The 27,757-nt window shown below is 45.0% G+C and overlaps 1 long non-coding RNA gene across 1 annotated transcript in view; it reads right to left on the minus strand.

Moving 5' to 3' along the window:
- The window catches only part of LOC130543313 (uncharacterized), a 176,008-nt gene extending 148,620 nt beyond the window's left edge, over nt 1–27,388 (minus strand). The window contains exon 1 of the long non-coding RNA XR_008958564.1: nt 27,307–27,388. This is a non-coding gene — a long non-coding RNA (uncharacterized LOC130543313). The remainder of the gene's footprint in view (nt 1–27,306) is intronic.
- Nucleotides 27,389–27,757: the final 369 nt, after the last annotated feature.

The following is a 27,757-nucleotide window of genomic DNA, read 5'->3' on the forward strand; positions in this document are numbered from 1 at the left end:
AAGAGTATCAAGAGGGTCCAACACATATCAAACTGGAATTCTAACAGAAGGAAAAGGAAATGAAAAAGTGAAGAAAGTCTTTCACAGCCCAGATCATTCCTGAATCATCCTGGAAACCTTGCATAGCCTCACAAATTTCTTAAAGGGAATCCATGGGAATTTTTAAATGTGGGCTTCCATGTTTCTCTGCTCTTTTCCTAAAGGAATAACCTCTATAGACTTCGCAAAGGTTTCTTCACCTATGGTCTCACTTAATCCTCTCAACAGCCTTGTGACATGACTATCATTCAATTCATTTCTCATATGAGAAAACTAAAACTCACAGGGAAATATAGAAACTTTCCCACAATCCCACAGCTAGAAAAGAAAAGAGCCAGGGTGAGTACAATGGCGTTAAAATGTGTCCACAAATTTTTTTTTATATTTCTCTCTTCAAAAGGTGGAGCCCAATTTCCCTTCCCTTGAGTGTATGATTTGCTTCCAACAAATAGAGTAAGTGTGAAATGAACATATGTGATTTTCAAGACAAAGTCATAGGAGGCAATATGGCGTCCATCTTGCTCTCTCTTGGATCACTCACTCTGAGGGAAGGCAACTGCCATGTTGTGAAGATACTCCAGCAGCCTATTAAACAAGTTCACTTGATGAGGAAGAGGCTCTCTGCGAAAATACAGAAAAAAAAATATTCACCATCTACCAAAAGCCATGTGAGTGAGCCCCCTTCCAGCCTCAATGAAGGCTCTGGATAACGTCACCCAGGGTTGAAATCTTCACTGCAGCCTCAAGAGACACCTTGAGTCAGAACCACCCAGCTAAGTTGCTCCCAAATTCCTACTCCCAGAAACTATGAGATAATAAAAACTTCTTTTAAGCTACTAGGGAGTGTTCTGTAGCCATGGATATAACTGGATACACCAGGAAATACACCCACAGGTCTTGACCCCAAAGCCTGTGCCCTTTTACTTCACACTACTATTTTTTCTAGGACTTCCTGTGCAAAATCAAAATATTTTGGCCCACTCAATTTACATTTCCCTGTCCCTTCAATCTTTGCCAATTATGTCCCCTTTTACTGTGCCTATTTATAGTAGTTCCTATATTCTTAAAACACCAGTCTCCCCTTATGGACAATAAGGGCCACAAAAACAGGAGAGGGACCAGTTTTGGTCACCAGTGCATCCCCAGGACCAAATTTAGTGTCCAGTGACTAGTAAGCACTCAATAAACATTTTTGGATGAATAAATATCCAAAGCACATACGATACAACCAATCTGCCAGTGGAACTTTATTCTCATTTTATCTTGAACCAAAGGTAAATACATTCTATATCCAAGAAGGAAGAGGGCATTCTGCTGGAGTTACCATTTTTATTGATCCGAGCTCCCCGTCAGAAGTGTGTTTTATTCTGATAAAGGAAATACTTTGAAGAACAGGATATAGTACTGTTTTTCAACGACATCCAAAAATCCCCAGGGCATGTAAAAATAAGAATATTTTCCTAATCAAAAGCGTCTTGTTCAATCCTCCATGAGTTCTTTCACTTCCTTTCCAGACCGACTGGAGGTTTCGGGCAACAGGCCCTCAGACAGGAGTGGCCGGGCCTGCCGCTGACCTCATCCCACCCCCAGCTGCAGAGGGGGGCGGGAAGCATTGGTTACAGACAACATTTTTATGGGCAAGTAAGTTATGTGTTCGCACATGAACAGTAAATCAACATGTAGTACTAAGCTGCAATGGCTTTTGATTTTGTGGGAAACGTCTAACCACCCAGATTTTATTTCGCAGCCAGGAAAAAATAATAATAATAATAATGTGTGAGGGGAACAAAATGCAGGAAACATCTATCGGACATGACTGAAATAAGAAATCCAAGGAACAAATAATGGTGCTAACAGCAATGCAGCTTGGATCAAAGACCAGACATTTTTATAGTAACCACTAAGACAGGATGCAACATCACATGTACATTTTTAATCCAGTCCTCGCCCCTTTCTTCAGCGTTTTATCATCTCAACCACCGCTGCTCACTAGATCTTTCTGCAATGAGGGAAATGTTCTCTGCTATCTAACACAGGACCCACTAGCCATGTGTGGTTGCCGAGCACTAGAAACATGGCTAGCCAGCAGGACTGAGAACTGAGTTTTTAATTTCCTTTTAATTACTAATTTAGTATTTATTATTACAGTAACTTTGATTCGTTTAAATTTAAATAGCCACATGTGTCTAGAAGCTATGGTATCGAGCAGCACGGTACCAGAACTATTTCCCACAGAGTCTTGAAATATGGGTGCTCTCAGGCTACCAGAGGAACTTAGGTTAAGACAGGCGGAACAGCGTTACACTTCGCCAAAAACAGCAAGAAACTCAAAACTCAAAAAACTCAAGCTATTTTTAAAAACTGCCAGGGAACCCTACTGTTCCACTATTTTCTGGAGTTTCTTATGATCGGCTCCCAACGTGAGATGTGAGAGAAGAAAGAGCAAAGAAGAAAGCCCACCCAAGTTCTGCAACCGAAGCTCCCGTCCCAACAGAGAAAGAGGGTTCGTTCCATTCTATACTAGAGACCACCAGCACACACCTTCGGGGTGAAATGGGGCAGCAAAGTGAAGCAAAATGCTGCCTAGAATAGAGATCATTTTTAATTCACAAAGGCCGTCTAGCTGGAAGGCAACAAAGCCCTCAGAGGGTGAGATTGCCTGAATGAGACGCCCGGTGGGCATACTGGCCCTCTCTCATCGTTTCCTTCTGTTTGGGGAGCAAGTCCAAACTCCGTAACCTGTTGAGGAAGCAGCAGCCAGCCCCTGTCCCAGCCTTCCTCCCATTACGTACAGACCTAATTTCTCACTGTCCCCCAAGTACAGATCTGACTGTTGCCTACTGGCAATTCCGTGTCGGTGGCGATGTGCTCTTCTCACGCTTTGTGCATGGCTCCCAGCCTGCACACCCATCGAACCATCCAGCGCCAAGCTATTGAGCAACTTGAACTTCAACCCCTGCTGGCAGGACTGTGAACTGACACAACCTCTCAGGAAAACTGTTACTAGGGATCTACTAAACTGAGCATTCCCACTCCTGAGTAAATACATACCCAACGTGTACATATTTTCACCAAAAGACATGGACTTTGATACTCGTAGAAACATTACGCAAAAGCACCCTGAAACTGGAAATCCCACAAATCTCAAAAACAATGCAGTGGGTAAACTCGGTATATTTATATGGTGGAGTACTACACAGCAATGAAAACTGATGATATGCACCCCCACATAGCAGCAGTCATGGGTAGGACATCAGGATGGGCTAAAGCAGCTAGACACAAAAGAGCTTCGTTCTTTTTTTTTTTTTAAGATTTTATTTATTTATCTGACAGAGAACAGAGAGAGAGACAGCCAGCAAGAGAGGGAACGCAAGCAGGGGGAGTGGGAGAGGAAGAAGCAGGCTCCCAGCAGAGGAGCCCGATGTGGGGCTCGATCCCAGAACGCCGGGATCACGCCCTGAGCCGAAGGCAGACGCTTAACGACTGAGCCACCCAAAAGAGCTTCATTCTATCACCATGTCAGATAGATGCTTCCTGCATTTAGCATCATTCAATGTATAGAAAGTACAGAAATGAGCCAATTAGATCAAGCTGTTCAGAAAGGTAGAGGCGGTCATGACTGAGGGGATGGGGGAGGGAAGAGGGAACTCCAGAGTGCTGAGAGTGTTCTTTCCTTGATCTGAGTGTTAATCTGATGGGTGTGCTCGGTTGTAAAAAGTCAATAAGCTGTCCACTGAAGACACATACATACACTTTTCTGGATGTATTCTTCAATAATTTTTTTAAAAAGCTCTATCCATCCTCAAAGTACAACTCAAAACTCACCACTTCCATGAACCATGAAAATATCCTACAGCAATCTTTCATTTTCTCATCATCAAAAAAAAAAAAAAAGACCCTCATATTATTTCAGGCACATACATTTCAGTGTATCAATCAGAATGTAAACACTGTACTTTTTTTAAACCTCCCCTCGGTGTTTGGCACAGTACTGGTCACAAAATATGTATTTCATGAACTCTTGTAAACCAAGCACATCTTTTCTGCTATTATTTAAAATTGCCTAAGTGGCAAAGACAGGTATTATCTCATACTTTCTGTGAATTTTCAAACAGCTGAGTTCAGTTAAGCACACATTTCCTTGCACATATAAAAATGGAAAACATTGCAACAAAAAAGACTCTGGAATTTTCCATCCACGCAGCTGTTGCTACACAGCGTCTGTGGTGTAACCTTCTCTTAATGGAACTCACTCCCACAATCCCACACAAGAGAAATGATTTCAATCCACTGCAGTGCCATCACCGTACTGGGCAAAGGCATCAGAAGTAATCAAGGAAGGAAGAAAAGACTCCCCAAAAAGGTGATGAAAAGCATGAAAACTATTACAACGTACTAGATCCAGAATTTGAAAATTCATGGTAAATCCTATTTTTTTTCGAGTTTCCAAATGACAGTTGACTAATTAGTATGCTGATTCTGTCACTCATAAACTACGAAAACAGAGGACAAGAAAAGTATGAATCCAGAGACGAGTCGTAAATTACAGCAGTCGTGTCTGGGCGCCCTGCAAGTGCATAGTGGGAAGGATTCTCGAGGACAAACACTGCCAATTCAGATTAATCAAGGCGGAACTCTTCCCTTCACGGCTTGTTCCTCACTTCTCCTTTCCTTCCAACCAGATGCTTGCCACATACAAAGAGGCTGGCCTTTTGAAATGTTCTTTTCGCTTGGTTTCATCAGCCCTGCAGAAGGAGGGGAAAAGTAATCTCCGATTTGCAGAAATGAGAGAAAGACAGGAGATTACGGATTTCCTTAGAACTTTCACCTCTGCTCTAAATAAACAGTTGCAAATAATCTCCCCATTCCTGTAGTTTCGTGGGGAAGTTCGGTGCCCTTTGGAGAAGGGTAGTGTGACATATTTACAGACACCCAGAGGGAAAGCAGAACAGAACATCCAGCAAGTACCTTCTTTAAAAAGACTCTTATCAGGCTTCCACAGAGTCCCAAGTGCTAGATAACAAACACAGAATCCACAAAATCCAAGAACAGTCCAGCTAAAGCTGTTTGGGGCACTGTGTGTTAGGTGACCTATGACTTTTCACTTGGTAGCAGCTACAAAATTCTTTCTTCTTGGATTAGAGAACTTTCCAGAAATAGTCAAATTCATCATCTCAGTTCTAAGGAGTGAACTAAAAGCAAAAACTTAGTGACACAGATGCCCCCTCCCTCTTCCAGATCACCTCTCTGTACCTCTGTCTCTCTCTGTCTCTGTCTACAGTCGTCCTCTCCCTCTCCACATCAGACCCTTACTAGTTCAGGCAACCCCATAAATATGACTCTTTGGACCCCGGGGGAGAGAGACTGACTCTGCCCAATGCTTCACGCCACACGGGACCCTCTCCCTTCTCCAGCAGTGTTCGTCTATTGTTCAACAAGCTCTCCGGGTCTTGGACCAGATCCTTCTCTTTAAACAAATGCCCAATCCCACTCAACTCTAAATCTCCTTTCAGCCCAGCAGCTTCTCTACTAGGTATCCACCAAGAAAACTGAAAGCAGACGTCCACACAAAAACTCGTACACAGATGTTCAAAGCAGCACGTTCATAACAGCCAGAACGCGGACACAAACCAAATGCCCATCAACTGATCAATAGATAAATAAAACGTGGCCTGTCCATGCAATGGCACATTATTCACCCATAAAAAGGAATGAAGTACCGATTCATGTGGCTGCACGGATGAAACACTATGCTAAAGGAAAGGTGGGAAACACAAAAGTCATATATTGTATGATTCCATTTCTACGAATTATTCTGAGTAGGCAAATCTAGAGACAGAAAGTATCTTCATGGTTGCCATCATTGGCTTATTTTATCTGCCTCTCCCAACCAGACGCTAGTGTTTTGAGGGCGAAGGCTGTTCATTTCCTTGAACCGTCAGCCAGAGAAAGCACTCAATAAGCACATGTCAAATGAACATCTGGACGAGAGACTTTGTTCAACATATTTCGAGCAAAGAGTAGCAAAGGTACATGACTGAGCTGTGAATCCTTAGAGCATCGCAAACGTGAATTCTCTCTTGGACTGAATCACCAGGCATTCCCTTGAAGCTCCCATTCATCAGGCTTAGAACTGCCCTGAGAGTTACATTTATGGACGTGCTTGCCCCACAAAGCTGGGGACTTGATGGTCAGTGCATTCTGCTGCGTTTACAATGGAAGCAGGTCCTGGGACTCTGCACATCTTCCGTGCCGCATTTGTTGAGAAGACATCAAAGCAATTTGGATGCGAAAGCAGCGAAGTGACTGCTTAGGCGGCAGGTGGCTCAGGGGAAGGTGGCACTGCAGGCATATCTCGGGCTCCCTTCTGTCACCCCTGCATTGCTGCAGGGAGCAGGAAGAGTTACAGTCGATCCAGCCTGCACTGACCATGCATCCTTGCACACCTGGGAAGCCCACACCAGGCGGCCAAAATACCCCCCTTCCCAAAAAGGTGCCACAGCACCTTCAATTAATCCACAAGGCATCAGCTGCCCTTCGGTTAAGACATCTTTTTTTCCCTAAATACTCATTTCCAAACGCTTGCTTTGCTGCTACTGATTCCACATGGAGCCGTTAGTCGTGCACATTAATTGCGTCTCTCTACCCTTATCTCCAACTGCTCCTCCCACCCCACCCGTTCACCCACCAGCCACATCTGCCCATTTGCTAGTCAAACCAACACAGTCCTATCTAGGGCTGTGCCCTTGGCAGTTCTCTCTGCCCAGAACTTTCTCCCTCCCTTGAACCACAGAGCCAACACCCTCCCTTCATTCAGATCCTTGTTCAAATGTTGCCTTCTTGGGAAGACTTTCTTTGGCCATCTCTGTTTCCAGAGAGCTAAGTAGAAGTGTCAAATCCTGAACTATAGCATAAATGTCTGGATCGGGTGTTTCTGTAATTTTGTAATTCCCTGAGTGTTACAGAGTGGGCATCAATTGCAGCTCATTAAGTTACAAATACTAGAAATTCCTTCTCCACCCAACTTGCACACTCAAGGAAATTCACCAGAGTGGCTGGGCCTAAGGTTAGTGAAAAGAAAGAGTTGAATCTGGGCTCAAAAAGTCCATGTGACCAGGACTGGGTTTTTGTCTCCACTTCTCAGTGCTGCCCAGGCAGCCTGAGTTTCGCTTCCACACCAAGTCTCCATATCTGTCATGGGCCCCATGAGTGTCAGCCATTCAAGGTGCTTCCTCATTCGAGTCCAGTGAGCAAAGACTCTATTCTGGCAGCACCCAAGGACAAGTGGAGCTTTTCTCTCCCAGAAGCCCTTGCAGCCCATTGGCTCTGCCATATGTGAATCCAGGGAGGCATCTTTGGAACCAGCAGGGAAGAAAGGAGCTTCAACTGGGATACAGCCCACCCACACATCTGATACACAAATGGTGGGGGGCTAAATTCCTCAAGAGGAAATCAGGGTTCTATAGAGCAGACAAGTGCCCAATCACTGCTGGAAAGACCAACCACAAATGTCCAATATATTGTGTATACGTAATGACTTATGATGTTAAAAACCTAAAGTCAATTTAAATATACAGTAAATGTTTACTTCTCTAAAACCATTTCTTACCTCAAGTTGTAGCTTCCTCAATTTTTAAGGGCAATGGAAAATTTTTTATATCTTGATTGTGGTGATTGTTACGTGACTGTTTAAACTGGTAAAATTCATAAAACTGTAGCCAAGTCTACAGACTTTATGTAAAGGGCGAGATAGGCAATATTTTTGACTTTGCAGATCAAAGTCTGCCATTGTAGCAAGCAAGCAGCTACAGGCAATATGTAAATGAAGAGGAGAGGCTGTGTGCCAATAACACTTTATTTACAAAAACAAGCAGTGGGCCAAATTGGACCCAGGGCTGTATGTAGTTTGAAGACTTCTGAACTCCACATTTGCAAAAGAGTGAATTTTACCATATATACATTATACCTCAATAAACAAAAGGAAAAAAAGAAAGAAAAGGTAAAGCAGAAAAAAATACACTCCAGAAAAAAATGTTGGTTTTTTCCAACGTATTTGAAGTGAAGACTTTATCAAGAGACTGGCTGGAGTTATTTTATTGTTTGTAAGAGGGACTGCTGACAGTAATTGCGCAACAGATGAGCCAGAAAGTTTACAGAAAGTTAAACAGGGAATTTTAAACTTGACTCTTGAAGATTATTCTATCAACTCACTTGGAAAATCCACCTAGAAGTCAAGTACCTTCCGTCTGTCCTTGACAAAGACACCTGCAGCTGGGTGAGCCCCCTGTCAACATGCTAAACTGACTTGTTTTGGTGTGGTTTGGTTTGGTTCAGTGGGAATACTTTAAGACTTAGCCTCTTGCACTTGTGGTTTTGTACTGTTTGCTTCTTTTATGCCAAAGCAATCTTTATCGGACACAGATTGTAGATAAGAGCCAGTCATTTCTCCCCCTCTCTACACAATGGCACAAACAAAGCATTTCTGAGGCTGTAAGCCCACCAGCATAGAAAGAGAAATCAAACTACTGGGAACCAGAAAGTGAACACTCTCGGGAAAAAAATACACTTTAAGCAGGGGAGTTCAAAATCAGCACTCATCAGCTGGCATTCAAACACCCAAACTTGATGTAGGCAAAGTGATGTGAGGGTGTTACTGTACGTGCAGAAATGCAGGTTGTATAAAAGACAGGCAATCAGCCTCTAGCATCTGGATTTTTTCAAGATGTAGAAAAAAGAAGTCAAAGTGTTCGTCTCCTCTTGCAGTAGAAGAGATAGGCTTTTAAATCAAAGGTAGCTCACACGAGGATCAGCCAGAATTTTTCATGAAGATGGCCCTTACCACACATGAATGTCAGTCCTTCAGGGGACGTGTATTAAGGGGCCGATGCTGTGAGGCATGGCTCCAGAAGGACAGATGAGACATGAGCGGCCCTTAACATTGAGCACCCAACTAAGAAGACAGTTGCACACGAATATTTAAGAAAATGTGTTGGGTTACCATAGAGTCTCTAACTACTTAAACAACGCCAGGCAAATTTAATTTATAAGAGCTGAGGTTAAATGTGAAAGCAATATCGTTTCTCTTTGAAGCAACACAACTAAGAAAATACAATCACTGTCTTCCTCGCACCACCTACGGAGGTGGCAACCGTCTCCCACTCGGCATCATGGCCGCCCTCAGACCTCGGGTGAAGCCCCAGATCGTTAGAGGATCATCAAGTTCATCGGACACCAGTCAGACTGATGTGTTAAAATTAAGCACAACTGGCGGAAACCCAGAGGCAGTGACATTAGGGTGTGCGGAAGAGTCAAGGGCCAGATCTTGATGCCCAACACTGGTTACGGGAGCGACAAGAAAGCAAAGCACACGCTGCCCGCTGGCTTCTGGACGTTCCTAGTCCACAGCAAGGAGCTTGCAGTGCTGCTGAGTGCAACACATCCCACTGTGCAGAGATTGCTCACCATGCCTCCTCCAAGAACCACCAAGCCACTGTGGAAAGAGCAGCCCCGCTGGCCATATGAGTGCCCAGTCCCAATGACGCGCTGCACAGCAAAGAAAATGAATGGACAGACAGCTTGTGTACATGTGGTAATCAAACCATAGAACTACAAAAAAAGAAAATCTGATCAAAAGAGTCATACAAAAGAGAAAAAAAAAAACAGACAAATTCATTTTCTTCTTCTCCTAAGTCCTGTACAGATATGGCTATAGAATTTTCTCTCTTTTAAAAACAAATGCCGGGGCGCCTGGGTGGCTCAGTTGATGAAGCGTCTGCCTTCGGCTCAGGTCATGATCCCGGGGTCCTGAGATCGAGCCCCAGGTCGATTCGGGCTCCCTGCTCAACAGAGAGTCTGCTTCTCCCTCTCCTTCTGCCCCTCCCCCTGCTCATGCTCTCTCTCTCTCTCAAATAAATAAAATCCTTTTGAAAAATGCCAATACAAGACAATGCTTATTTTTACTCATTTTTGGTGTGATTGTTTTGTTTTTGTTAAATAATGTCGGATTAATATTACAAAAAGGAATTAGGAGCAAAATAAAGTTAGAAGGGACCATCAGAGTTAATGTTAGTAACAATCCTGGTCTCAGTAGCCATCAGAACATTTTACAGACAGAATTGTGATATGGTTAGAACAACCAAGCCAGGAAGATAAGTTAAAAACATAAACTCATTTTTTCCATTGAGTCATTTCCTACAATCAGACATAAATATCCCCAACACTCTTTGCCCTGGACATAAAATGGATAAGTGGAGAACAGCTCCTCCAATTGATTACATTCACTGCAAGTTAATGTGGGGACGTGAGACCTTATATAAGGAGTTCTTAAACTGTACAGACACCTCAGAAGGATCACCAAGGAACCCTGCAGATCAAGGATCAATGCATGTCCCCAGGCAGCACCCCCCAGAGGGTCTGATTCGGGAGACAAACACAGGGCAGGAGTTTACGCAGTCATTCCAGGGACTGTGTCCGATTCCTCCTGTAGCCAGGAGGGAAGCTCGAACTGTGGGAGCGGTCATCTGCTCTGTAACCAATCCTCCAGGCGACACTTAACCCACAGGTTCCCAAACCTTGCCACCATGGACTCTTCTGGGCTCCCGCCAAGAATAATTGGTGACGGACCAAGGGGACCGTGCTGGATGCTGTCTAGTCCGTTTGCAATCATTCAACGAGCCAGTCAAACTGTCTAAGAGAAGAGGATGCATTTGTAGTTAAATGTCATCAATTCCATCCTTGCTTTTCCATTAACTGTGTCACTAAGATGTTTATTTCCTTAACATGACAGCTAATCCTATGTCTCTGAAGCTACCAGTTTTCCCACATCAGCACAATAACTCTATCAGTGTTCCTTCTTCTTTGCAAAACAGAATCGCACACCATCAACGTGAGGCATTTGTAAAACCCCTATCGCTGTCTTGACAAGTAAAGGAACCTCAGACCCAAATGCCTGGAAGGAATTTAGTTATGTGATTATGATTGCAAAACTATATGATTTGTTGAGTCTTTGTATGCAAAAAATCTATTTTTCAGATAGCCATTAATTGGATGTGGGTCATTGGATTTTGCAGCCATTACACTATGTCTTTATTGCTTATCTCTAAGTAAAAGACACTGGTGTGCCTCAATGACCCGCCTGAATGAATAGGAGGTTTGGCAATTGTCTAATCCAGGGGTTGGCAAATTATGGCCTGCCACCTGTTTTTGTAAAAAAAAAAAAAAAAAACCCGCAAGTAATGAATCGTGGAACTTTACATCAAAAACTAGGGATGTACTGTATGGTAACTAATATAATATAATAAAAAAATATTATTATTTTAAAAAATCGTCTTATTGGCACACACACATGCCCATTCATCCATTCATTTAGATAGTGTCTATGGCCCACTTTCCAGCAACAACAGCAAAGTAGTTGCCACAGAGACCATATGGCCTTCAAACCTAAAATATTTACAATCTGGCCCTTTTCCAGAAAAGTTTGCCAACTCTTGATCTTGTCATTTGAGACCACCAAAGTTAGAACTCAGCCACGAAAGGGCCAGATAGATGAAAATGCAAGGTGTTGACAATGGCACCATACAAACATAGACTAATGTGGAGGGAATTGCAATGCATGGAAGCAATAGAAGAAATCACAGAGAAAAGATCTGTAGATTTTACTGTATTTAACTTAAATGTTTTTTAATTTAAAATGAAAAGGAAGGAGCGCCTGAGTGGCTCAGTGGGTTAAGTGTCTCCCTTCGGCTCAGGTCATGATCCCTCCTGTGCTTGCTCTCGCTATCTTTCTCTCTCTCAAATAAATAAATAAAATATTTTTAAAAATTTTTTTAAATAAAATGAAAAGGAAAAACATTGCAAAAAAGACTACAAAGAGGTTAATGTGCTCAGTATCTCAAGAAGTCTCACAAATTTGTAGAAAAACTCAATAGAAGAAACATAAAAGGAATGGATACATATTGCCACTTACAGAACAGGAAGTATACAAAACTGATAAAGACGTAAAAATGTTCAACCCAAGTAGTCATCAGAGAAAACTCAAAGTACAATGAAGTATCATTTCGAATTGGCAAAAACGGAGTGAAGCGCGGAGTAGTATCAAATCTTACTAAAGATATGGAGATGAGGTACCCTTGTGCTCCAACTACGCAAGGACATTCTGAAGGTCAGCTGGCAACATCTATTGAAATTTTAAATACAATGACTTTTGACCCCACAATTAAAATTCTTGATGTTCACCCTAGCGAAATGCCTGTCCATGTTCCCAAGACAGACACGTTCCCATGTCGGACAAAGTCTGGAGGAAGAGGCACACCACAGTATCTGAGCAGTGATCATAGAGCTTGAAGCAGAAGTGAATGTACCAACATTGAGAGCGGTCCAAGGTTATCACCATCCCAAAAGAAGTGGTTTGCAAACCAACATATCCATGAAAATACCATGGAGTTTTGGGTTTTTTTTAATCCTATCTTCAGGGGCACCTGGGTGGCTCAGTTGGTTAAGCGGCCAATTCTTGGTTTCAGCTGAGGTCATGATCTCAAGGTCGTGAGACCAAGCCCCGCGTCAGACTCTGAGCTCAGATTCTCTCTCCCTCTCCCTCCTGCTCTCTCTCAAATAGATAAATAAAATCTTTCCAAAAAATCACGTCTTGAACTTGTTATGGGTTGAATCATGTCCTACAAACAAGGTATGTTGAAGTCCTAACCCCCAGGACCTGAGAACGTGGCTTTATTTGGAAACAGGGTCTTTACTGAGGAAGTGACGCTCCACTGAGGTCACTGGGGTGGGTCTCACTCCAGTATGACTGGTGTCCATACAGAGAGGGGAATTTTGGACACAGACGGACACACACAGAGGGGAGATGATGGAACACACACAAGCAGAGGGTGGCCGTGTGACTGAGGTGAGGCATGAATAAGCTAAGAAAAGCCAAAGATTGACAGAAAACAGCAGAAGCTGGCAGAGACAAGGAACAACCCTCCCCTAGAGCCTTCATGGGGAGCACGGCCCTGCTAATACCTCGGTTTCAGACCTCCAGCCTCCAACACTGCGAGACGATGAATTTCTGTGGTTTTAAGCCACCCAGATTTTCGGACTTTGTGACGGCAGCCCTAGGAAATGAATCCAGAATCCATCACTTCTCCCCGCAAAACACCCAGTCATTTCTGGAGGGTTTGTACAGATACTTATCTGTAAATTCACAGAACATGATTGAGAAGTTTATATTCCAATCAGTAATGGATACCTATGGGCAGAATGAGCAGGTGACCTATGAGGTGAGCCTGGCCTTTCTACACGTATTATTGAAAACCCAGCAGGCAATATGAGTATTTGTTTAAGTCAAAATTCTTTTTTAAAGGTGAAATGGTGATGGGCATGCCCAGTGCCTCTCCCTTCTCCTAGAACAAGTGACCCTCTTCTAGGACCCAGGCCTCTGCATTCCAACTATTTGGTTCATACAAAGGCATCCACCATCGATCGGTCCTGCAGGTGCACTTTGGGACCAAGCTGGGTCCCTTGGGTCTGACGGAATCCCTCCCCGTCAGCACAGCTGAAGACCTAAGCCTGGGACAGGCTGGCCGCTGTATGCATTGCTTCTCAGGAGAAGCAGTTCTGGGGGCAGAGAAGAAAGCCAGTTTCGAAAGGGAAGCAGAGACGATGGACGGACATCTCTGTAAGAACCAGTGGCCCTGGAATTCCTGTTTCCAGCCACTCCACAAACCAGCTACACGTCTGTTCTCACTTACTTGAGCCAATGCTGTCACCAACGCCACTTGGAATTGGGTTTCTGCAACTTACATTCAAAACAGTCCCACCCAGAAAGGAACCAACAAAACGTAGGAGAATAAATGCACACGATTCTAAACACCTGGTGAGAAAATGGTCACACTTTTCATTATCAAAGGAATACAGATTCTTTTAAAATGGGATGTCTTTTTTTTTTTTTTTTTTTTTCAATTCAGTGGCATCTATGCTGTGTGTCCCTTGAACTGAAAGTCTCAACCTCAGGGTGGTGGAATGATAAGCATATTTTATTCTCCTTTATTTATACTTTTCTGTATTTGCGAAATCCTCACCAACAAGATATCACTTTTGTATTAAACGTTAATTTTCCTTTTTTTTTTTTTTTAAGAAAAGTCTTACAAGAAATCAAGTGTGAGACATCCAGGACCTCGACATTGAGGTATTTGCAAAGAACTTCAAGCATTTGCAGGAAGAAAATGAGCAAAGACTCCAGGGTGACCATGGAGACCATGGTTTAGAGCACATTATTTTTGGCTTCTTAGCACGCCTCAAATATAGCATATTTCCTACTAACCTGGGATTAGTACGTGTACCATTACCATGATTATGTCATATATTTAAACACCTTAATATATCAGATCCTGCTAACTGGTGTGGTACCTTATAGTTTTGCTCACCAATATTCAAGGACCCCCCCTGAGGAAGGATTAAACATCCCCACTCAACAGGGGCGCCTGTGTGGCTCAGTCAGTTAAGCATCCAACTCTTGGTTTCGATTCACGTCATGATCTCAGGGGCGTGAGATCGAGCCCTACATTGGGCTCTGCACTCAGCATAGAATCTGCACGGGCCTTCTCTCTCCCTCTGCCTGTCCCCCCCAGCACTCATGCGCTCTCTCTCTCTCTCTCTCAAATCAATACATAAATCTTTAAAAAACTCCCCACTCAGGTGTTGCCAGGTGACTCGCTGTCCCCTATGAAGGTGAGAAATATGATGCTTCAGGGGAATGTTTTATGACGTGGTTGTCATCTTCCCTCATCTCCCATTCCACCAACCTCAGTCCCCAAGACACTACCAGGAGCAGACGCCGCAGGCCCACTTACAGTGAAATGTAGCAAGAGCAAGAAATACGCTGAGTTGTAAAGTCTCAGCCTCGTTTCTTACTGTGTCGTCTCAAAGCCCATCCTCACTAGTACAATGGGAACCCAAGAAAAGATACCATCAAGAATCTTTGCAAAGAAAAGGAACATGGCACGTACCGGGTTGCAAAACACATTTTAACTGCTGTTCTATCCTCCTGCTATTTTTACACACTGTAATTATTCTTCTTCATATTTTACTAACTTAGCAAAAGGTTCTAGTGCTTTCTGAGGCTGATTAACAAGCAAGCTAAGGGAAAAGCTTGGCTGGATGAGAAGCTCTACCATTTCTAGAACAGCTCACACTATGCACAAATTACACTGCTATCATCATAATCAAGCACAAACAAGGCCACGTTGCTGTAACACATGATCCAGCCCGTGATTCCCTCCACCCTGCACGCCACCCGCTCTCCGTCGCGCAAGTAGAGGAGAATGTAATGGGAATCACACAAGCAGCTCATAGTAATTTTTCCCAGATCTGTTTTTACTCCACTTCTAAGCCCGAGTTTAGACCCAAGATTTTTGTCTCACGGAAGCTAACTTAAATCGTTTTGTTAAATTCAGGCTCCCCGTATGACGTGTGCATATAGGGGCGGAGGGGAGGACTGCCTTCGTGCTACATCAGGGATATGCAACAATAAAGACACAACCCCTCAAGTAACAGCAAAGGAAGAGCATTTTTCAGTGTAAGTTGATGGCAACCACTTCAGTGATCTTGTGCATGAAAGGAATGCAGAGAAGGGTGAAGTCACTTTTAAGAAAGTAGATTGAGATCACCGTCATCCAGAGCCAAATAGCCGCTGGTGAACTCAAGTCCCTCCCAGTGGAGCAGAGCACAGCACACACGGGCTGGCGTGCCGTCCACACGGAACCACCGTCCGTCCACATGCACAGCCACACACGCGGTAACGCAGAGACCATGTGGGGGGACACACAGACAAAGCCACGCACACGATCCACACCGGACCAGCTCGCACACACAGGAACACGCACCACCGACGACAGGGCCGCGCACGGACCACACCACGAAGAGCTGGGGCTTTGTCTCATATGTTGATGTGAAACCTCCTGGAATGGGTCAGTGAATTTCTGCTATGCTAAAACGTTCCGCCTTAAGTCAGTGTTGACTTCAAGAGGTGAACCACAATATTTTATCAAAATAAAACTTCCCTGTGGTCTAGGGCAACTTCACCCAGCGTTAGTAATGCCATTCAACGCCAACATTGCCTGACAGGTCCTTCTTCGGCAAATAAAATGGCACCCTCAGGACCTACTCACCTCCCAAGGGCCCCACCTGCAAACAGCATCATCCTGGCAGTGAGATTTCAGCCTACGAAATGGGGGGCAGACACCGACAAGAAGACCAGAGCATCCCTGGAAGAGCTCAATGCAGTTGTTTCTATGAAATCCTGGCACGGTTTTATTCATGGCAGCGGTACCAAACAGAAGATCCCACCCTCCATTTCTAAAAGCAACAAATGCTTTAGAAATGATCAGACTGATAATTTGTCAATTATCAGACTGATAATTTGTGCCTCAATGTATATCATTTGGAAAGCAGTTTTAATGATAGATGGTTTAGTTAGAGGATAAAATGGAATATACTTTTTACAGCGTTACTTATGAATTGACTTATATGACCAAGCGCTTTGTATGTTTTCTATTACTCTAGATTTTGTATCCTAGAACACCCCAAAGGGCAATTCTGATGGTGAAATAAAATACTATATGTACAGTTCCCACTGCACGGTAGCATACACCAAATTCTACTTACTTTTCTTTCAGTAGGACATCTAGACTTTGGACAAGTTAATGAAAACCAAGACATGGAAGTCCTGTGAACAAGCCATTCATGGCAATCCCCGAAGGCGGTAAACTTTCACATTTGAAAAGCGCACCCCATCACCAGCCCTAATCTAATGCCACAGGAGTTCCCAGCTACTTAAGCAATTACTTCAGTTACAGAGCAATTACGCTTACCTGCCAGCGCCAACAGGGAAAAATAACAATGAAAATTGAAATTCAACTTAAACAGTGACACTCGGGCACAATTCACGGACCGCAGAACGGAAAGAACATAAATTGCTTCCAGTTCCCTCAACACTGAAGAGAAGAGCGTGAAACAGGTAATAAATCAAACTTTAATTTAGAAATTTCTTGGGATTATACTTTCATTGGTGATCTTTTTACTCCAGAAGCACTTCGAAGCCTCCCCATCAGTAAAAGAAACATACAAGCTCCTCATCTATTTACAGGGTCTGACTCCCCTGCCCACCTCTCAAAAACATACGTGCACCTGTCACTAGTATTTTCTATTTTTATTTTTTGTATGTGACCCTGAATAGTGTGCATGTTTCAGGGCACTTCCCAATCACGTGGAAATCAATTCTTCTAAATTATATCATGCCATTCTCTCAGGAGATAAAAACGTTTTAATTGGGTGAGAAAAGGGATTTACTACTTCAACTGCTCTCTGAAAAAATTCCTTTCACTTTCTCAGCATCAAAGCCCCCGTTACTGCTGCTTCATTTCTTCAACGTCTGTTAGATGGTGTTGCTATTTTTCAAAGGGATTGTGCATGAAGCGTGCCCTTACATTTCTATAGTGCTCAGGACAAAACGTGTATCCCAGGTTCTCTTTGCCTCTGAAGACTTTGAGGCAGGTAAAGATCCCCACACCAGTGGCCCTATTCATGCTTTTTCTTCTCCTTTAAAAAAAAAAAAAAAAATCAGTATCGTGTCAATCCCTTCCTATTTAGTAGTTGAACCATCTTGAGAAAGGTAAATTGTCCACTTACAAATATTTTCTTGCTCTGTCCAAATCAATGAGGCTGAGTGACATGGAGATAGTCAATTTCAAAATTATAAATAAAAACCCTACGCCTCTCAAGCAGAGATCAGCAAACCACGCCTGTTGGCCAAATAAGGGGCTGCCTGTTTTTATAAAATTGTGTTTAAGATTTTATTTTTAAGGAATTTCTACACCGCATGTGGGGCTCAAACTCACAACCCCAAGACCAAGAGTCAGAAGCTCTACCAACTGAGCCAGCCAGGGGCCCTTACAAATAAAGTTTTATTGGCACTGGACCACACCCACTTGTTTACATATTGTGTATGGCTCCAGGGACCAAGCTGACAACTTTCCACAAAGAGTCAATCCCCTACAAACCCTAAAATAATTACAATCTGGCCCTTTACAGAAAATAGTTGCCAATCGCTGCTCTAAAGAGGTACTAACAGAAATACGATGCAAGCCACATATGTCATTCCAAGTTATTTAGTAGCCATATTAAAAATTAAAAAAGAAACAAGTGAAGTTAATTTTACTACATTTTAGCCCAATATATGTAATACTGTCATTTCATCACATGATCAATACTAAAGTTATTAAGAAATTGTCCTTTTTTTTTCCTTCCAAGTCTCAGAAGTCTGCCTCACACAACAATTCAGACTAGCCACAGTTCAAGAGCTTGGTAGCCACACAAGACTAGGGGCCACCACGTTGTTGCCTGTCACTCTAAAGGGCTTGCTAAGTAAAAGGAGAAACGGATGGAAAAGGGGAATTTTTCAGTGAAGGCTCCAGCTTCACGCAACTGAAATGTGACATAATGGACTTCCTGCTCATGCAAGCATATTCCAAGTAATATTTGGGACATAAAACATCATTTGTTGTGTACCTGAAATTCACATGTTAACTGGGTGTCCTGATTTTCTCCGGCCACCCACGCCTCGGGCCCTGTCTTCCTGCTCATTTCAAGTAGAAGGGAGTGAATGGAGGGGACGTTGTCCTGGGGTCTCCACTGGGCTCGGGGGGCCTCGAGTCAGCCTTTCATTGATTTTGAAAATTGCTGGTGTGCACACACTCACTGGCCTTGGAGATCAATTAATGCTAAATTCATCTGGCCCGAGGGCTGCCAGGTGTCACGCAGAAGGCCTGCAATGCCCCCAGCAACTAAGGAGTCTACAAACTGGAAATGTAGACAGCATCTTCCTCTTCAGAAAGCCCTTTTTGCTTTAAAAAAAAAAATGTGTGTTACGAGGGACACCTTACACAGAAAAAGAAACACTCTGCACGATGAAGACTCACAATAAGACCAGACTACAAATAACCTTTCTTATTCCTACGGGAAAAAAATAATAATAAAGACGGTCTTCTTTTTGCTGCCAGGAAAGTAGGCCAGCACTTCGGGAAGCCTCGAAGTACAGAGCGAGGCAATACGCACAGTGAGATGACCGGAGTAATTGCAGAACAGGAGAGCTGGCTGGGAATCCACATAAGAATCCAAGTTGTAGAAACCGAGCCCTGTGCGTTCTGTTCCCTACACTCAAAAACTTGGTGACACGATTCACTATGGTCCATCGTGGAGCCTTCTGACCGTGTGCTCTTCTGAAGGCAAGCCTAACAGAGCTCAGAGCACAGGGTGAAAATCAGCTTGTGCCTCGCAGAGTGTCGTCAGGCGAGAGACGGCGCGGCGGGGCAGTCGGGGGGACTGGGCACATGGGTGACTCGTTCGGCAATCGTAGCGTGAGCAAAGCTGTCTACACAATCTGAACAAGTAAGAACAGACCCCGCCCAAAAATGAGGGAGAAGATGATCCAGTGACAGCGGCAATTAGGCACTTTTCCTTTTACTCGTCTTGAAAAATCATCTGGGAGAAACTTTCTCACAGCAAGAACAGAGAACCTTTATGTCACTCTCTTCCAAGTTAATTTCCTTGCAGAGCTCAAGATTCGAAGCACTCTGCCCTCAACCCGTGATTCAGTGATCGCTCAGAAGCTATTTCTGTGCAGAATGAGGGTGATCTCTTAGGTGGCACGAGCATGTTCTTAACACTGCGTGCACACCAATGTGGTCCAGTGAGTATTAACATCCAACTAAAGGCTTGAAACCATTCCACCCCAACCGAAGACACCAGAATCTTCCAAGTTCTCCATGTTTTTCTTATTTCAACTATCTTTTCGTACAGCTTCAGTTACAAGCAGAGCCATGAGGAGCACTTGAAAAGTCTCCAGAATTCCATGGACACTCATCAGCTTCTCCCAGGCTCTCCGTTTGGATCGGTACCATGTGTTCGTCTTATTTTCCTGACAGCTTGCCCACTTTATCTGGAGACTCTTTTCTCCTAAAAACCAGAAAACTCACTCCAAAAGGGAAAGCAGAAAATGCACTGGAAAAAAGGAGACTCCCAAGCATCTCCACTGTCAAACCAGTTTTAAGTTATGCTATACTCATTCTAGAATTCCACAGTACGTTGAAATAAAATCACCGTGAATGTACTTAATGCCATTGACGTGTACACTTAAAAATGGTTAAGATGGTAAATGTTGTGTTATATATATTTTACCACAATAAAAAAAATAGAAGTACAAAAAATGAAGTAAAACGCAATAGCCCTCCACAAAGAAAAGGTCACGCACAACACAGAGTTGACGGTGAGTCTTGCTCCTGTGTTCCTGGCACCTGCCGAAAGCTGAGCCTCCTTCTCCTCTGTGACTTGAAGTTCTAAAAATTGTTCCCCCTACTAAGCACAGTTTTTGGGTCATACTAGCCATTCAATCCTATCTCTGAACAGGATTATAATCTAAATACGCTGATAAAATACAGGATTATCTAGACTATTCACCTCATGGTCCAGTTATTTTGGCCTAAAGTGCAAACAGAGTTCCATTTAAATACTACAGTAGGGCGCCTGAGTGGCTCAGTCAGTCGAACGGTTAAGCGTCTGCCTTCAGCTCAGGTCATGATCTCACGGTCCTGGGATCGAGCCCCACATTGGGCTCCCTGCTCAGCGGGGAGCCTGTTTCTCCCTCTCCCTCTGCCCTTCCCCCTGCTTGTGCTCTCTCTCTCTCTCTCAAATAGATAAAATCTTTAAAAATTAAATAAATAAATAAATAAATAAATAAATAAATAAATAAATAAATAAAAATATTACAGTAATAACCAGTTACCTCCTCAAATTCCATGGGAACACTCATACTTCTCTTTTGTTGGTAGTCGTCAACAATTTCTGCACTGGGAAATTGGTGCTGTTATTTTCATAAGCAATCAAATTCTTTCATGAGGATTTTAAAATTTTTTTCCTACTGACAGCTAACTCATGAGTAGGTGCGTTTTGCTTTTCTTCCCGGAGATTAAGCATTCCTTATGAAATTTCACACATTTCCTATCTGCTGCATCAGTTGGCTTTGGGGACGGTTTTCATGGTTTTGTGATTTATTAGTTGTGAGGTCTCTTGATGATGTCTATACAGGGCCCTTTGTGGACCTGGAGGAAAATGGAGTTTAGAAGGAAGAGGGGCACTGCTGAGCTGAGACTTAAAAGGGGTGAGGGCTGGGAGAGCAAGACCCTTTCACAGGGAGGAACATGGGGACAGAGCAGAGCAGGCACACAGAGCGATGCTGGGGAAAGTGTTTCAGGCTAAGGGGTTTAGCTTATGCCCTGAAAGGGAAAAGGGGGTGCCACTGGAAGATTGTTAGCAAGGGGGCATGTATCACGTTACACAGCAGCCTAAAATATATAGGTCCAAGTCCTAACTCCTGGTACCTCGGAATGTGACCAAAGAAGGGGTTTTGCAGATGTCAATAAAGTTAGGATCTTGAGACGAGATCATGCAGATTTGGGGTGGGCCCTAAATCCAATGACTGGCATCCTTATAACAGAAAGGAGAGGAAGATGTGAGACACAGAGACCGAAGAGGCCATTCAAAGACCAGGGCCAAGACTGGAGTGGTACGTCGGCAAGCCAAGGACTGCTAGTAGCCACCAAAAGTTGAGAGAGGGGCATGGCACACATTCTCCCCTGAAGTTGCAGAGGAACCCGTCCTGTAGACACCTTGATCTCAGGCGTGTGGCCCCCAGAACAGTAGAGAATAAATTCCTGCTGTTACAACCCCCTTGCACCCCCTTCCACCGAATTTATGTTCGGTTGCTAGAGCAGCACAAGGAAACCAATACACATTCATATAATCAGGTTTTCATTCCAGAAACATCATTCTGGCTTCTGTAGAGGAAGACGGCTTGACCTAAAGGATTCAAGTGTTCCAGGAGATCAGTTACAAAGACTGGAAAATAACGCAGGTGAGAACTGCAAAGACCCAGTACTGAGGGAGGGCGATGAAGGCAAGGTTATCAAGGCAAAGGCCTTTCAGAGACATTGTCAGAGGGAGGTGTGGGCAGCAGGGGCAGCAAGGAGCCAAGGGCGAGAGCTACTGAGGAGGGGGGAGGGCACAGGCACAGGTGTTACCTGAAAAGAAGGGCAGCTGGGCCCCAGAGATGGCGGGGGAGGTAGGCATGGATGCAGATGAGATCCATCACTGCCAAGTTAAGAAACGAGACCCCCATTAGTCAAGGTCATCTGCTGAAAGTGTGTGTGGAGAAGGACCGGGCGAGAGAGCCATGCCAGCCCGACGAGCTTGGGTCTGGAGGAGGGGGAGAGCTGAAGATGGCCTCGCAGAATCGCTTGCTCTCATGGGGGCCCAGCTGGGGTTGAAGATCGTGATCCGTAGTAACGTGAATTCACTCGGTTGTGCAATTTTTCTTAGGCAGCCATCAACAGTTTGGATGTGGACCAAGGACGGCAGATGGCTGGGCTGATTCAAGATCGGGCTTCCGCAAAGAGCAGTGCATAACATTTCAGTTTGTTTCCAATATGAGCTCTGTTGGACCGATCAACTCCAGTAAATTCTCCACTATAAACATCGGGTACAAAAATGCTCCCTAATGAATAAATACATTGTGGTACAGTCATATGTTGAATGCTAAGATAGCCTGGAGGATGAATGAGCGAACATCATGCACGTAACGTCAAGTGACAGATGCGAGACCCCCCCCCCAAGATACACGCGATATAGTTGACAGATGCAAGACACCCCCCCCCAAGAACACGCAATTCAGTTCCATTAATACAAAATCCATTCAGTTTAAGGGTGCATACATGGAGTAAAACTATAGAGAAAAGCAAGGAGATGATTATCCCCCAAAACAAAATAGTGATAAATTCTGGTAGGGAATGATGGTTGGTGATCATGGGGGTTTCCAGAGCAGCTGGCAACATTCCCCTTCTCAACTCAGGGGATTACTAGTTGTTCTTTTTCTATTACTCATTAAAATATATATATTTTGAATGCTCTCTTATGTCCAGAGGTCATACGTCATAATAAAAGATAAAAGGAAAAGACGTAAATGCTCTGTGAAACTAGTAATTCAATTATCACTTGAATTCGCTATAAAACAGAGATTAGAATTCCAATAAGCCAGGAAATATTTTTCAGGAGCAAGTATTAGCAACCTAAATCAAACTAGGCTAAGGAAAAAAAAAAAGGAACACACTGGTTCACGTAATTGAATAGTCCATGTGTGACCTTCAGGCATGGCTAGATCCAGGTGCTCAAATGCTACCTAATGGGGTCTCCCTCTATTCCTTGGCACCATGTTTCAGTGCCTCTGTGCTATCTTTAGTCTCAAGAATTGATAAACAAGATGGATTTTATCATAACTAGGTTTACATGTTAACAGCTTAGCAAGAAAGCAAGCAAATGACCAAAGGAAAAAAGAAAACTCTTTGTCAGCAATTGTAGCAAAAGCCCATATCTGACTCTTTCTGGATCATCATGAGCAAAAGACTCTTCCCTAAGCAGTCACTATAGGCAAGGGATGTGACATGCTGTTTGGCCAGACCTGGTCCCCAAGTTTATCCGCAGAGCTCTGTATGTCACAGAGTGACAGCCAAGTGCTCCCTAAAGAAACTTCCCTTGTTTTAACCAAAAGACGGGGAATGGCCATGGAAGCAGGCAAAACCTGCCAATGTGCACTATGAATATTTCCTCCTTCCTTTAGTGATGTCGCCAAGCAGTAATTTCCTTTCACTTCCCACTCCTATACATCACACAAGTCACCTCCAAATAAAGAGCAAAGACAAACAAAATACACAAAAAAGACCCAAGAATTCAGAAAGCAGCAAAAAGACTTGAAAGAATGAGTGAGTGATTCCATTTTCCCCAACCTCTGGCCTCTCATTAATTACCTACTGGAAGTCTGGGCCAGAGCTTATGTACATAATTATATAATTTCTATCGACTTACTGATAATGGATTCCTGCTAGCATGGTTCAGTAGAAGAGAATGTGACACTGTGCTTGGCAAGGCAATGAAGGGTGCCAAATTGACCCAACTCCCTCAGCCTTTGCCCAGTGACCTGCAAATTGTGTCCTGGAGCCTCTGGGGGCAAACGGAACTCAGCGAGCTCTTTAAAGTGAAAAAAGGGGGAAGATCATGAATGCCCTGGGACGGTCCAGGACAAAATGGACTTCCTCCAGAAGGACAGGACAAACTTTGCCCATAACTGCCCAAGCCAGCCAGCGCTCCGGGACCACTCGAAGGTAATCACAACCACACATATCTTCTCACGACGTCTGTCGTTCACAGAATCCTCTCTGCTTCTGCGGACACTGCCAAGGCTGGGCTTCAAGGCAGAGCCACAGAAATTTGAGAGCAGCCTGCGATCACCAACTCTTCCTAGCCACCCCCCACTGGAATCAAATGTTAATAAAGGCTGCTGAATCCATAGCTCCAACAGACTTTAGCCCCCAGACATCTCTCTTTCTATCTCTCTTTCTTTTTTCCTTAACGTCTCCTTTCTGAGAACAGCTTGAGGAAATCCACAGAGTCACATCCACATCCTTTCCCCCGTTAAAGCAACTAAAAAGAGAGAACTCGCCTTTTAATAATTACCAGTTATCATTTCACAACAAAAGGCTTTGTGGTTTCTGTCACCTACGATCAATGAAGATTAAATTAACATCTTGAAAAGCCACACGATTACTCCACAAACATACCTCAGGCTCCCTCCTCCGTGCCAAGCACTATGGTAAACTCAAGGGACACAAACATTAATAAGACACAACTCTTGCCAAAAAGAGATGACTCGGGAAAAACTCTAGTAGCATTTTCAGATGACCCACAGGCTGTGGTGAAGACAGAATATAGAAGTCATCTCTTTTTTAAAAATCTCTCCTCTCCCAGAACAGAGAATTAAAATTGCAGCTGTCATGCGGGCAAATGGCCCAGGCCGGGCAGTTCCAAGCTGCCCTCCCCACCACGAGCTCCCTCCCTTCCGCAACCTCCTCTCTCTGCAGACTGCAGAGCCCAGGTGCCAGACACTGCAGGGCACCCCCCCCCCCCCGCGCCCCCAGCCCCCAGGACGCACACCCCAGGCTGCAGGAGGCATGTGAGCCCCTCCCCCCACCCTCTGCCCCTCCTCCACCAAGCCTCTCAAGTGGTCTCCCCAACACTGGTAGGGGCTGAATTGTGTCCCCTCAAAACTCTATGTTGAAATCCTAACTCCCACTACCTTAGAACTTGACTGTACTTGGAATCAGGTTCTTCAGGAGGTGATTAAATTTTAAACGGGCTGATTAGGATGGGTGCCAATCGAAAATGACTGGTGTCCCTGTGAACAGGAGATTGGGACCTAGATACACACACAGGGAAGATGGTGTGAGCACACAGGGAGAAGTCAGCCACCAACACGCCAACGAGAGAGGCCTCTGGAGACACCTCAGCTCCTGACAGCTCCGTCTCACACTTGCAGTCTTCAGAACAGCCAGGACATAAACCCTGTTGTTTCAGCCACCCACACTGTTACTTTGCCATGAAAGCCCTCGCAGACCAATACAAACCCCATCTACCACTCCCAAAACGCAAAGACCCTACAGAAACTCCCAGGTTTGCAAGGTGCCTCTTTTTTCCTCCCCCGTTTCGCAAGATCAGGCCCGTAAAATGCAGGACACTTCGCACTCTTTAGAGGGAAATGGTACAGCTCACTACACCTGGACATGCGCAGGACCACCCCCCTCCAGCAGCTCTGCACGTGGCACCCAACGCCTGTCTCCTTCCTCCCCTGACAAGTCCCCAGACCCTTTCAAGACGCTGCACAACCTGGCTTGGAGAAGCCAATGGAGCTCTTGCTGAATCTGGCTTCACGTGATGGGAACAGATTGTGAACGATACATTTGCCAATTTTTCCCCTGTGCCAGACCATTTTTAAGTGATGTGTGCACAGAATGGCATTTAAAGGCCTTAAATATCTCTCCAGGGAGAGAAAAAAGCAGAAAATAGCCCCTGGAGCTCACATAATATCAGCCAGAACAGCTGAAGCAGAGTTTGGGTGGGTTTTCGGTTTGTTTTTTGTAGGGGGGTTCTTCTTTTCTGGTTGGTGGTTTTTGTTGTTTTGGCTTTGGGGCTGAAGGAAGGGAGCAGAAAAGAGAGGGCACCTAGTTAGGAAAGTCACTTCTAGATTGGAGGAGAGGGGGTTTGGGGACTACTGGATTCCAACTCCTTCCAGTGCAGGGTGTGCAAGCCACCCCGGGCAATGCCATGACCCTGCAGGCAGCTCAGCTGCTGGGGACACCCAGCCTCCACCTCAAACCCAACCCCTTCCCTGGAGAAGGGCTTGGTTTTTTGTTTTGTTTTTTTTTAATGTTTTTTTTAAGCAGCACTTCCTGTTATGTTTGAGGAAGGCTTGGGCCGTTTTATTATTAAGCAATTCTCTTTTTAAGTTACCAAAAAAAAAAAAGAGAGAGAGAGAGAGAGAGACCATATTTCCACCAGGCTAGAGTCGGCCTTACTCAAGCATCCATGTTTTAAATCTCATATTTTCTTAAGCCCTAATTGAGCCTTCCAAGAGCTCGCTATGTTTAATTTGCATTCTGAAACAGAAAATCTAATGTGTTTTAACATTGTCTGCTTCAGCTGAAAAGGAAACTGTAAATTTATACAGTCTGGTTTAAAAAAAAAATTGGCAATTGCATCTTAATGAGTCTCTGGAATGGGGTTGGGCAGAGCCCCAAGCCCCATCCCTAGCCTCCCATCCCCTTCTTCCTCCACTTCCCATCCCCCTTCTCCTCTTTCCACCAGTCCCTCCTCTGCGTTCTACCCATCCCCCTCCTCCTCTACTTCCTCTTCCCATCCCCCTCCTCCTCAGCCTCCCATCCTCCTTCTCCTCCACCTCCAATCCGCCTCCTCTATGCATACCTGTTCTCCTCCACCTTCCATCCCCACCGCCTCCTCCTCCCATCCCCCTCCTCTTCCGCCTCCCCCTCCCACCCCCAGGTCCCATCCCCCTTCTCCACTTTCCATCCGCCTCCCCTTCGCCACCCTCCAAACCCCCCTCCACTTTCCACCCCCCTTCTTTGCTCCCTCCCTTCCCCTCTCCCCTCCCCTAGCCCTCTCCGCCTTCCCCAAGCAACCACAGGCTTCCTCCTTCTCCTTCCCTCTCCCCTCTCCGCCCCCGTGACCCCCTCCGCCGGCCCCCCTAGGTGGGGGCCGGGTCTGGAAAGGTCACGTGGCCCCCTCGGCCTCCCGGTGGGGTGAGGGGGCCGGCTGCCCAACCTGTTCTTTGTTAAGAGGTCAACGCCAGCGCCCAGCTCAGCCGAAAGAGTTACCGACGACCTTCCAAGAGCAGCGCACTCGCAGCACCCCCGCCCCCACCCCGCCCCCCTCGCCTGCTTGCCGGGCTCTCGCTAAGTGCGGTGCTCCCCAAATGGCTCAGGCTCACCGGTTCCTCCGGGGGTGGGGGGATCCTAAGGCCCTTCGGGGGGTGTGGGCGGGGGGTCGGGTCCCGTGCAGGCTGAGAAACCGGAAAGGTGAAGCTGAGGGGCTTGTGCCTCCGGGGAGCGGGCCCGAGGGCCTGGGGATGGGTGGAGGTCGGGGAGGTGGGGGACGGAGGTTAAGAGGGAGCTCCTGGAGGGAGGGGGCCTTAGCGGGGGGGAGGGGCTCTGGGCGGTGGAGGCGGAGGTTCCACGGAAGGGAGTGTCAGGCCCCAACGCGTCGGGCTCTGGCT

The sequence above is a fragment of the Ursus arctos genome, chromosome X (genome assembly GCF_023065955.2).
Source record: "Ursus arctos isolate Adak ecotype North America chromosome X, UrsArc2.0, whole genome shotgun sequence".
NCBI classification, from domain to species: Eukaryota; Metazoa; Chordata; class Mammalia; order Carnivora; family Ursidae; genus Ursus; species Ursus arctos.